We start from the raw sequence: 13,586 nt of genomic DNA, 5'->3' as shown, positions 1-13,586 counted from the left end.
GTGCATCAATCACTCTTTGCTGCAGGGCCTTCTGAGGGGCACTACACAGCTTAATACAAAGGAGAGAGACATAACTATTTGTCTGCTTGGTTATGTTCTGCTGCTTTGGAGTGTTTCACAAAGGGTAACATTCACTGCACTGCCCCACTGCTTTGATAGCAAACTCAAAGTCTGAGGTAGCACTCTGCTGTTCCAATTTCTCTCCAAACACAGACTGATATTCATTGCTGCACCACACATTGCAAATTCTGTCAAACATTCCTGTGGAACTACCAAAATTTGTAAAGTATTAGATTTCTTCTGAATTTTGGAACCTGATAAATTTAATTGCATTCTATCACAAATCTGACTATCTATCAAAGATCTGCTACATATTCTGTAGAGAAATACCAGTAAGGCAAACCCTTGTTCCAAGCATAGAGTCCCTCCACACTCAGGTCTGGAAATCATTACTCACATCATGACTGAGCAGGATTTTCTCAGCACAAACTTTTATACATACAGACAGCTTTTGTTAAAGGTATGAGGCAGGTGGGAGGGAGGCAATGGTTATATCCATGTGATAGCTGCTATCAAAATCATCTGTGCCTAATAGATACCACTGGTGCCAAAGCTTCAGTACCAAACTGCTGCAGGTGAGAGGACAGCTTCAGTTTTTCACTGCTGTCACCACACTTTCTGGTAGAAACTGAAGCCCTGGCCATCCTTGTGCACTGGGGGCTCTGGGTCCAGGGAGGTTATTCCTTATGCTGAGGGACAGGCAGCTAAGCTAAATCCAGCCTTTATAGGACAGAAACAGCCCAAGCAAGAGGAAAATGATCCTGTAGCTTACAAGCACTCAAACATTGAGAGTTCCCAGTACCTGAGCCTTCCCTGCTGAACATTCTATTTCAGCCAGGCTTACCTGGGTCTGCCATGCAATTCCCTCACAGCTGCAAGGACTTCAAATGGCCTGCAGGAAGACCTGCAACTGAATATTCAACATTCAAAGGGTCTTACTTCCTTTCTTTGTTTAATAGGAGCAAAACAACAGTAAGAATTCAAAAATCTGTACATTTTTACTGCACTTAGTTCTGAAAATCAAGAACAGAAAAAGCACAGAAAAGAACAAATTCTTTACTCTCGCATAATATTTTAGGAAATTATACACATATGAATGCTTTGCTTTCATTGTAACTTAAATAGAAAAGCTGCTATATTTTGTGGATATCTTGTTCCTTTTATTCACTTGTTCTCTATCCTTACTTTGCAGTTTATATAACATCTGCTAATATAACATAGGTTTACCTTTTTTCTCTTCTATGGCTTCATATATTAAAACAACCAGGAAAAATAAATATGGTCTTACTCTAAACTTCATATCTTTTCAGCTTTCCTAGTTAACCATGCATCTCGTTTCTCCATTTATTGTGGAATAGGTTCATGCGTATTTTAAAATATGGAACTTAAAGCTTTTAAGAAATTCTGTAGACAAAATTAATTTTAAGACAATATTCAGCAATATTTGGAGATGTTGGAAATGGAAGTTGAGAATATCACATTAAAAATAAAGATTATTTATTCCAACCCAAATTTAATTTAAAATGCTGGGTTTTTTCCCCTAATACATCTTCCTAGTTAACCATGCATCTCGTTTCTCCATTTATTGTGGAATAGGTTCATGCGTATTTTAAAATATGGAACTTAAAGCTTTTAAGAAATTCTGTAGACAAAATTAATTTTAAGACAATATTCAGCAATATTTGGAGATGTTGGAAATGGAAGTTGAGAATATCACATTAAAATAAAGATTATTTATTCCAACCCAAATTTAATTAAAAATGCTGAATTTTTTTTTCCCCTAATACATTAATAAAAGAGCTAATTATTGCTGTTTATCCAGGTGTCTGAGTGTTGTTCAGTTAGGGTAGGGAGGCCAGTCATCACTTGACTCTAAATCTTCCAGGATCCTCCAAGTACCTGAAACTCTGTTTGTTGTTTGGCTGCCTCTGGTTTAAGTCCCAACATTTTTTCCACTATACCAGGCAATGTTATGCATGTTGGTATTTTTCCTATGATGGGCAATGTCCCTTTCATGATAAATGTGCAGTTTATTTCACAGGTTTTGCAAAGCAACTCTCAGGCAGTAAAGCCTCACTAACCCTTCTGACTTGGAAAGTGTCTGAGCCAATTATGTAAAAGCTGAATGTCTTTGCCAACTCCGTTACCCATCCAGCTCTGTCTGTAAACAGATTATCCAATTTTATACAGTTTCTGCACCGGCCACTTTTGGATTTGAGTTCACAGAGTGAAATTCAGGAATTTTCTTCTCTTTCCAGCCACATAAAAATGTTAATATCTTGAGAATGTATCACACAAACAATAAAAAAGATTTTACGAGCACGGTGCTAAGATGAATAGCACCCCCGAGATGTGTTGGTGTTTATTAATAATAGGCTCATTTTAAGCACTGAATATATTTTTGTGTGACATAAAGTGTCCTAGCAGAAGGCTGCTGCCATGCAGAGCAGCCCACGCCTGGCAGCCTGTTGTCAGAGCAGGTGAAAAAATGGATCGGGCTGGTTAGATAAGGCTGCTCTCCAGACCCATCAGGAGACACACTTACTCAGTGCTTCCAATTTATTTGCAGATTCTGTTAGCTTAGTCCATTAATTCCAATGTGGATTAACAGTTTGACTGAATTTGTAGATAAGGCAGCCTCATTTTTTGAAGTGCCCAGCACCCAAAACATTACTTGAAATCAATGGGTTATGGGAGTGCACTTAGTACCTCTGAAAATTAAGTTCAAAATTAACTGTAGATGTAAAACCAGTGGCAAATAATTAATTTGAGCATCCTTCTAATGAAGTCAATGACTATAGTTTTATTGATGTTATTTGGTATAAATCAAGCTCCCTATCAGGAGTATCTCCAGTGATTTTAAAAAATGAACTTTCCGTCTCTTTTAAAGATGCTCTGTAATACATTCCCATACCTTTACCATGTAGTGCCTCTATCAAGGAGATGTTTTGAAATTTTCTACATTAAGGCTAGTGCATACACCGAGCTAGTTCTGTTCACTTCTCCAAAGAGATTTAAAAGCTTCTTTTAATAAGAAACTGCTGGATATTATTAGTGTCCAGTGGTACTGCTTTGAGACCCATTCTGTTACAAAAAACAGGAGGGATAGATTTAAAAGGTCTTCAAGAACTATCAAAATTGTGGTGAGAGATGGATGTGAGACACATTGGCACCATTTTATGTGAAATCCACCACAAGATGCTCACGTATTTCAGTTTCTGCTCAGCCCTTATTCACCTGCCTGCACCAGCCCCAGCAGTAAAATGTGATATATACTTCAAAAGAGCCTAAATGAGTTTTCTTCCATTCCTTCTGAGCTGCCTTCTTCAGCAGCAAACGTGAAATGTAACCCTTGGATATGTAAAGGGCACATTTCTAGTAGTGTCATAGAACTTCACATTTACAGAATCACAGAATCAATCCACAGGTCCAACCTCTGGCCAAACACCACCATGTCAACTGGACCATGCCATGTCCACTCTTTCCTTAAACACCTCCAGGAGCATTGACTCTGTCCACTGTCCTGGTCAGTCCATTCCAACATTTAATCAGCCTTTCTGTGAAGACATTCCTCCTAATGTCCAACCTATCATGTGACCTTCATGTTAAAAATATGTTAAAATCCAGTTGTGATAATGCAAAGGTCTGGAATTTCTATCTCATATATTCAATAATTCAAAATACACCAAGGAATACAAGATGTAGCACATTAGTTTGGGGCTTAAAATAATCACAACAAATCTTTATCTAATTCCTTCTTACAGAGAAGTAGGCTGTCCTTTACATCTGAGCAGAGCAGGGCAGACACTATGATGGTTCAAGAGGAATTTGGAGTCTCAGATTTAGGACCAAACAGTCCCATTTTTAGAGGATCTCTTAAGCTTCTGTTAGACTTGCTAATCCAACAGTCAAACAAACAAATAAACAAATAAATAAATAAAAACCTAGAGGGAAATTCCTAGTGAAAGATTGTGCTCCTGGATTTTGTCATGTCCCGAGCAAAGATAGTTTTTCCTGGTCCTTGAAGTGCTCTTTGCAGCAGTGTAAGGGGCTTATTTGTGGCTTGGGACTGGTCTGAACAAGGAAAAGGCAGCAATCCTCTTTAGCTCAAGATGAAGCCTTGTTAAGTGCTGAGAAAATGTTGCACATCCACAGCTTGTCCGTTGGGTGTTTTCCACAGGAAGCTCTCTCATGGCTATTTAGGCATGGTGTGAAGTTGCACAGTCTGTAATCTATTTGTATGACCCTGTACATCATTTCTGCAGCCCCTGTGCTGACACACGTTGTGCTGCCTGGGGTAGACATGCAAAAAGTCTCCTCCTCCCCACAGAGTACCACAGAAACCACCAAGAACAAGTAAAACACAGCATCTTTTTGCCCTTTTTCAGCCCCTGTGAGATTCTTCTCCTGCCTTTTGTCCCTCTTCCTCCCTCAAAACAAGCCAATATCTCCCACCTCCCCCAAAAAACCCAATTCCACCCCCAAAAGCCTCCAAAAGCACAAACATGCAACCCCCCAAAAAAGTCCCAAACTATCAGGAAGACATCTCTTAGCAGGAGTAGAACAGTTGATTGAATAAGTCATCGTCCTTCTCATTTGCAGTTTTCTCTTTTTTCCCCTTTATTTCCTCATTTTCCTCCATTTTAGGTTATCTTTAGTTTAATTAAAGTTAATTCAAGAATTTAAATGAGTCCAATTATATTTTTGCCTCATTTCAAAGGATAGCTTTAATTCTAGAAGCGAGAAAAATCAGAAAATGATGCATGTGTGACTGCTCTTTTTCCCAGAGAAAGCAATTACATCATCTTGTTATGGATCCATGCATTAAGACACATTCACTTTAACTTGTCTCCTTAGACTGTAGGAATATTTTATACAAGGTAATTCAGACATCTTTATGTAACACAAGAGTCTGGCTAACGTTAACATTCAAGCAGTGATGACAGAACATATACTCTCCTGCATTTTGATTTTCATAGATACCTACTCTGTAAATATTCAGACTCTTCAAGTTGGAAGAGTTGTTATTAGCTGTATTTAAGGATTGGATCTTTCACTTGTCTTCAGTTTGGGGAAAAGGGACAAGGAAAGTCACTGCTAACTTCCTGGTTTCAAGGGAGATGAATCAGACATTGTCCTAGCACATTCCCATGGGGCCACCAAAAAAGCACAGGCACAGAGGAGAAACACGTATCACCTTTCTCCTGCTGGCAGCTGAAAGCTTCATTTCTGAATAGCATGGGGGGAAGTCTCTGTCTTGAGTAATACTCAGCTATGTCTTTGTTGTGTTGATTAGTCATACAAAACACATACAGCACAAAAGCACTGGTGCACTGGGAAAACTGAATTTCTGTGAAAAGAAAGCTCAGGTTATAGTTCACAATGTACAACAGTTTCATGGGAGAATGAACAGCACAGATATCTGAGAAACAACTGGAGTGTAAGGTACTTTTTAGAAATATCTATCCTGACATTGCTGGAGTAAGATGATCAGCAGCCCTGTTTCTGGCTGTTTCTTTGCAGGATTTCAATGAGAATATAACCATGCAAGTCCCTGTCCTTTTGGTTCTAAAGGCAGCTTATCTATTTACTGCAGCTGAAAGCTCTGATTTAGAGGTGTCTTGCCTTTCTGCCTTCTGGGTTTTGTTGCTGGTATATCAGTGCTCATTCTCACACAGACTTGCTTCACCATTTGGTGGCATAGTACCCATCATTGCAACAAAAACAATCCTCTACCCCAACATTATACCATAGAAAATATGTCAATATTAAAGAGCTTGAGCTCTAACTGTTGTATTTATCAGGTTATTTTATAGTTCATTATGTAAAATCAGATCTTTGAAAGAGCTCCCTGTCTACAGCATCTTTCTTGTCCATTCAAATCCCTCCCCCTCCATAGACTCTTACGTGTTTCACATAAGACAAGCTATGAAATAATTAACAACAGTTACAATTTGCTGAATAACTTTGTGCTTCTTCATGTAAAGCCAGCTGCCTCACTTTTATGTGACTGATTTACCTGAAAATTAACTAGGAAGAATATTACATGTTAAAAAACTCAACGCTCTTCAAACAAGATCAAATAATGCAGCTCTACTTTCAGTGGCCATCCTTTGTAGACTCTCTACAGAGAAACTTGTTGGTTATATAATCTGTCAATGAGATGTTTGCTTTTTTCCATAAATTTAATTAGGTTTTGATAGGTTCATCAGTTTTCATCTAAATTATTTTTGGTGAATTCTAATTGGTTCCTGCTGTGGCTTGGCAGCCACATAACTGATCATATGCCTATTTAATCCACTCATGGGATATTTAACAAATTGTTAGCTATTTCACTGTGCACTGAAGTGTAGCTCTACCAATTCTTTTTTCCTGTCACGCTACTGGGGCTATTATGACAGTCCATTATGTGATTTATTTTGTGAAATAAATGTGAAGTGTTGCAAAAACAACAATACATCATCATCTTTACCCAAAATAAAAAAAGGTCAAGAGATATCTCTCTGCTTGTACATGCAAAACACTAATACCTTTTTTTCCAATCTGTGGACAGTAGTTTACTTTTTGTGACATTAATGCTCTAAGTAAGACATATTGCAGTGAAACAGTTATGTGATAATTCATTTTATCCTTCTAAAATAAGTACTTAATTGGTTAAGAGGAAAAGGAATAGGCCTATTTATCAGATGTTTAGGCTTGTCTACCTGGGGAAATAGCCTGGAATAGTTATTGCATACTAACTCTTCAGGAGGACATTCTTAATCCATAGTGAAATTGTGCCTGTGTTCAGCTTAACCCACACTGGGAATGAGTACAGACTGATCGTTACCCTTTGAATCCACCCTCTGCATTTATTCTGCAACAACTCCCCCACACAGACAAATTTTTAATGAAAATAATGTAAAGAGTTCAGAAACATAGCTGTAAAACTTAGTTTATCTTTTATGCAGTAAAATTCCCACTCTCCTGCCCAGGATTCAGCTTGCTAGGCAGGACTAGAGATTACTTGGAATGTGGAAAGATGTTTCAAATAGGAGTGCCTGAGGTACAGGTCCATATGCTCCCTCTTTTCCCCCAGTTGCCCAAATCATTTATCTTAGGTGGTGTTGAATCTTCTCTAATTTTTGGAGGTGCTGGGGGGGAGGGGTTGTTTGTTTTGGTTTTGTTGTTTTGTTTTTTTCTATGGAATGTAGAGAAGAGTACACATGATGCTCTGGAATTTATGGTACTCTCTTCTGTTTTTCCTAGTAGGATGTGAGCTGCTTGTGTGCTTGGTCTGCAGAGCAGTCCTGCAATACTTCAGCCCTCGAAGGAGATGTGACACTCACTCTTCCTTCTGCAAGCACAGAGAGACCTAATCAGTGAAATAATGGTTTCTGGTCAGACCTGTCAGTGTGCAACTTTGTTTCTCGCTCTCTAAAATAAATCAGGGTAATGATGCCTGTAAAATGGTGTGAAATTTTGAAAGACAAACATGATAGATGTGAAATCATACTAAATCACCTTCTCAGTAGATATATCAAGTTTTCTCAAAATGTGGTAATTTCTGCGTGACACAATTCACATAATGTCAGACTTGAGAAATCCATAACTCAGATATCAGAAAACAAGACAGAGCTGTCAATATGCTAGTCCAACAAATGACTTAAAGTATTGTTGAACTTTGCTGTAATTCACATGCCAACAGAGACATACAGCAGCTTCTGTATATCCATGTTTTCTTAACAGCCCGTAGTAGGTGAATACACAAGTGCAGTAAAGCGCTGTCAAACCAAACCATTAGGGATGACAGACCCCAGCGGATTAAGTCATGATGGTAAGGTCAGTGGGATGTGAAACTTGGCTAATGATGTCATGCCCTTGTCAGCTTGCATTGGCTAAACACGTTAAGGTTTACCAGCAAGCCCCATGGCTTAGTGAGCACTGCTGAAGGGAATTTTGACCTGAAATAGGTCAACGTGAGCAGAATACAAATACTTGTGCTGCAAAGACTCTCGTTGAAAGCTGGCACTGCTAAAGCCAACGGGAGCTTGGCCAGTGACCTCCGTGAGGCCAGGATTTTGCCCTTTGGCTTCTGTGGATATGACATTCAATTAAATCCCTTCGCTTCTGTTCTGTAGATTGGGTTTCATCATATGTCATAAGACATTTGTAGATTGCAAGCTGTGGAGCAGCGAACAGCATCTCATTAAAGATTTGCAGAGATACAAGAATTAATGGGACCCCAGTCCTTCCAGGGCCACCTCACACAGGCTGAAGAACAAAGCAATAAAAGAAAGCCCATCTGCAGTGCAAGAATGATTCTGCTGCAGGAATTAGCTAACGTTTATCATCTGAAAACGAGTGCCCAGGATGCTCTGTGCAGCTGAGCAGAGCAGTGTGGGTAAGTGTAGAGGGAGCCACAACCAGCTTCCCCCTGTCAGAAACCATTACGGTGAGCAGGGCTCAGAGAGAGGAGGTCTCTGAGCTGAGACCTAGCCACTCTGACAGCTGGTGCTCCAGGAGCCAGCCAAGTATTTCCAAAGGGGAAAGAGGCACTAAAAGAGGGGTTGCAAAACAAGGCAGGGTGAAAGTAGGCTGTATCTCTTGGAGAGACAGAGATTAGTGATGCATCTTATGCTTCAGATAAACAGCCAACCTTGAAACTCTTGTCTGTCTTGCAGAGATGGTGATTGTGTTTTATGGCAGTGTGGTTTGGTTTTGTATCAACGCTCAACGAAAAAGTACTAAAGCTAGCTCCTTCAAGCAGAAATTTTGTTTGTTGTGGGTTTTTTTTTTACTTCTAGGCATAAGCATTAAATGAAAAAGTACTAAAGCTAGCTCCTTCAAGCAGAAATTTTGTTTGTGGTGTTTTGGTTTTTTTACTTCTAGGCATAAGCATTGCTAGGTTTACCAATTGAGTGAAGCAAAAAAACACCTCCATAGCCAGAGCCACAAAAGCCAAGGAGCAACATGCTCACCCTCAGGAGGCCATCAGCAGAGATTCTCAGACCATACAGCACCACGTCTAAAATGCTGTTCAGGCAGAATCTCCTGCAATTTCATAGAAGCACAGGTCTGCCCAGCTCTGCTTAGCACATCTACAGGCAGTAGAAGGGAGAGGGTAAAGGTATTATATGTAGCTCTTCTTCAGTGCATTCTACTGTGACACCTTTCAAAGCAGACTTCTAAACTTCTCCAAATTTATTTTTAGAAACATTTTGACTCAAGAACCTTAAAGCTCAGCAGAGTCCCAATGGCAAGTGGCTATGAAGGAGTTACAAATCTCATTCTGACACTCAGTCCAAACTTAGATTCCAATTAACTTAGGGTTTGGGGTTTTTTAATAGCAAATACGCAGTGGCTAAATTTCCTAGAAGGTTACAGTATTTAAATTGTACTACATTATTTGCCTTTTAAAAAAATTTTTTCCCCTAATGTGGTAAATAAAACAAGGTAGGAGGAGATGGAATTGACTAATTCTAGAAATGTGGAGCCTAAGCCTTAGATACATTTAGGCAACTAAAACTAAGGAAAATTTCAGAAGTGCCCAACAGGGTAGATGCCATTGCTTCTGCTAATGTCAAAGTGCCAAAAGAATGGCAATCTGAAAGATGAGGAATAGTGTATTATTAGTGTCAGTGTCAGAAAATGTTAATGAGTGACATTATCACATATTAAAACAGACACAGGGAAGTAGCTAAGAAGAAGCAGGTTTCAAAGAAGGAAAATCTTCTACTTGACAAAAGTTTATGTCATTAAACAGTTTAGGTGTGCACAACATCTCTAATAATATTTATTTAAGAAAGAGAATTTCATGGAATACAGTGACCTCAAAAGATAGAGTAGAGAACTAGCTAAGAGTAATAACCTTCTAGTGAGAAGGCAGATGCTGTCAATCAGGAAAAATTCCAAATAAAAAAAGGAGCACAACAGGACTAAGAAGTGACAATTTTGTTTTCTATTCCCTCAGCTTTCCAGGCTGCCCATGAACAGGCCCATGGGACAGACCTGGGGCAGGGACACTGTGAGGTTCCTGGGACTGAAATGAGAAGATCCTTCTCTGAAACCTGAAGAGCCACATTTTGCTACTGATTTAACCCTCCTCCCAGTTTCAGTGCACATACAGATAAACCGCCAAAGCCAGCAGTAACAGAGTAGATAACATGTTTCAACAAGACCTAGTTCAGCAAAATTTGAATGATTGTGAATATCCAAAAGCAAAAGGAAATTTGGGGAATTTACTTACATTGTGAATAACCAGAAAGAATCAGAAATAAAGGCATGAACAGGGAAGATTTCTGGGAAGATGAACATTTCAGGTAGGACAGAGAGGAACATAGAAGCTTTCTCTCAACAGGTACAAAGATGAAACTACACAAGAGAGGATTGTTGCCATCAGCAGGCAGAATAGAAGCATGTCCCACCACAACACACCCCTAGCACAGAACAAGAGCCAAGAGATTATTTTAATTCACAACCCCTGTACCAGAAGCTGAGCAGAGTAGTCAAGTTACCAACATGGAAATGCTTAAACAAACAAATGACTGGACTATTATTAGTCAAGGAATAGTCAAGTCCCCAGACTGGGGTCTGGGCAAGTACCAAACCAGAAGTACTGAAGTTAAACAGCAAATATCAGCCAGAAGCCAACACGAAGGCACAAAAAAGAGCTGTCTGTGGAAGAACAATGGAGCAACCAACTGGCATAAGCAATAAAGTGAGCTACAAGTCAGATATTAGCAGGTGAGAGGGAAGGCATCCGAGTAGTTTCACCTAGCTAAACAAAGAGAAGACTAAAATATTACTTCTGTCCATCTTACAGAAGCAACTTGGCACACTTATAAAGAAAAAGGCATCTAGTTATTTAGCATACAAAAATGTGTCAGAGGAAATATAAAAATGTTTTTGCAGAAAAAAATCAGAATATGCTGTATTACTGTTCTTATAGATATATATGTAAGACCAAAAGAGTAAGAAATTGGGTGTAGAAGTGTGTTCAGCTGCAATCCCATATATTTTCAGGATTAGGAAAATCAATAAGAATTTTCCTTTCTTTACTAATGTACAAATAAAAAAATAATAAAAAAAAAAGATCAAAATGAATGCCTTCAGCAAAGTTCCCTTGTTCCTAGTTTCAGGCCAGTAAAAAAGAGTTTGAAGAACAGTTTTCAGAGGGCGTAAAAACCTTCTAATTAATCATTTCTTCAAACACATCAGGAGCAGGAAGCTATAGAGTTTGTAGGCCCATTAATTGATCAAAGTACAAAAGGAACTTTCAGAGAAGATAAAGAAGAGGAGGAAAATTAAATAATTTTTTAGAGCCTTGAAGGAGTTTGGGGAAATATCTGGGCTGGAACCTTTCTTCATGCATCAGAGGGGATATGTCAAAGGAACTACTTCAGAGTGAGTTCATTTAAAGAATCTATAGAAGAAATTGTCAAAATTAAGGTAAAAAATCATCAGGTCCAGATGATTTAAAGGCTGACCTACTAAAGGAAGCTGCAAGGCATTGGAGCTGTCATTGCACAGCAGGAATGGAGGATGGCAAAAGCAATGACAAATTTTCATGAGTTGCAAGGTGTATCTTTAGCACTGTAGCACCTCCCAGTTTGGCAGCTGTACCAGAAGCATGGGCAGGACTTAAATAAGAGGATATTGGGAAATCACAGTACCTCAGCTCCCTCCAGGGAAGGAGCTTTCAGAGAGGGGAGTCAGGTCTTCAAGCCAGACAGAATTCTCTGAAGGTATCCAGTAATAGACCCCATTAAGAACATGGGCAAAAAAAGGCAGAGGAATGGCCAGGCTGGGTTTGTTAAGAATCCTGTCTCCTAAAGTGAATGCCTAGGAAAGAGAAGACAACCAGGACAGATGTACAGGATGTTCCTGATGAATACTCCTAGGGTTTCCAACCATTTTAACTTCCATGAGTGCTTTAGGCAGCCTTTGTTTCTGTACATTTAGTAACCTTCACTGGATTTGTGACCTGTGAACTGGACCAGTCTGTCCCTTGAATCCACAAATGACAAATACTACCTACATTAAGTGGCAACAAACTTTGAAAGCCAACTACAAATTGCATGAATAATCATTTTGCTTTTTTAAATTTTCTAAATATGGCTGCAAGAAGTGTCCTTCAATGTCCCTACTTTAGGTACAAGAAGAGATAGTGAACAAGCAATTCCCACCCTATCCTGCACACACTGTTTGTGATTCAATCTCTGGAATTCCTGAGAAGTATTTGACAATGTCCTTCACCAAAACCACAGTATAGGAAAGGAACTCTTTTGAGGGACAAGTAAAGAGTTAAGGTTTAGAAAAGGAAGAATAGTAATGAACAACCAATTTTCTCCATGCAGAGAAGATATCAGTAGAGTCTTACTGGGGTGTGTGATAAGTCTGCCCTGTTCAACGCTTCTAAATTACCTGGAAAAGGAGGTGAACAGTAAGATGGCTATGTTTTCTGTTGATAAGGATTTAGCTCGTGAAAAAAAAAAAAAAAAGTACTGCAGGAAGCAAACTGACTGGATGATTAAGTGGAAGATGACATTCAAAATAGATAAATATAAAGTAGCATGTACAAGAAAAACAATCAACTTTATATACACAGTGGCAGTCTTTAAATTAGCATTCAGGAATAAGATCTTGGAAATATAACAGACAGTCTATGATAAAGTGTCAGAGCTAAATGCTCAGGAGTAATTAAAAAAAAAGGCAAATTGAATGTGAGAAATTATTAAGAAAGGAATAGAGAAGGGAGAGAGAGAACATCATCCCATGTTGCATAGGTATGGGGCTACCACACCCTGAATACTGTGGGCAGCTCTGACACACCCATCCCCATAGTGTGCAGCAGGTCTGAGAAGGGTTCAGAAGTGGAGTATTAGGATGACAAAGGTACCAAGTGGTTTCTGCATCTAAAGTGATTAAATAGATCAGGCATTTTCAGTCTGAAAAGAGGTGACTGAACAAGACTGTAAAAAAGGTCTATGAAATCACAAGTGTGTAGCAAACATAAATAAGGATCTTGTGTTCATTGTCTTTTCTAGTGCAAGAATCAGAATGTATCAAAGAAAGACAAAAGATGGCAAATTCAAAACAAAGAAAAGAAATAAAGCACACAGCTGTGAAAAGTCTTTCCATAGGCTTTCGCCAGAGTTTCCCAGGCTTCAGAGAGTGATGAGTCAAAAGAGGATAAGTAAAAAACTCAATCCATTTCAATTAAATATGCAGAAAAAATGTGTATCCTAGGAGCCATGGTTCATCAGGAGCTGAGATATTATGCTGGGGAAGGGTTTATGGCTTCCCTGGCTCTGTACTTCTCTCAATGCATCTACAGATGGCTGCTATCAGAGAGAACATAATGGATAAAACTAATCTTTTGGCTGTGTAGGTTTAGACTTTCTTGTGCTCGATCAATACACTCCAGCTTTTAAGATTCACAGTTAGTAAAATACTTTTATTTTTTAGTCTAGTGAACCTATTTGGTATGGGCAACACTGACAGACAGTGAACATAGAACCCCACTGCACTATGACAGTGATGGG

The sequence above is a fragment of the Passer montanus genome, unplaced genomic scaffold, assembly GCF_014805655.1.
Source record: "Passer montanus isolate IOZ18808 unplaced genomic scaffold, ASM1480565v1 scaffold10, whole genome shotgun sequence".
NCBI classification, from domain to species: Eukaryota; Metazoa; Chordata; class Aves; order Passeriformes; family Passeridae; genus Passer; species Passer montanus.
Note: the sequence above shows the minus strand (reverse complement) of the source record.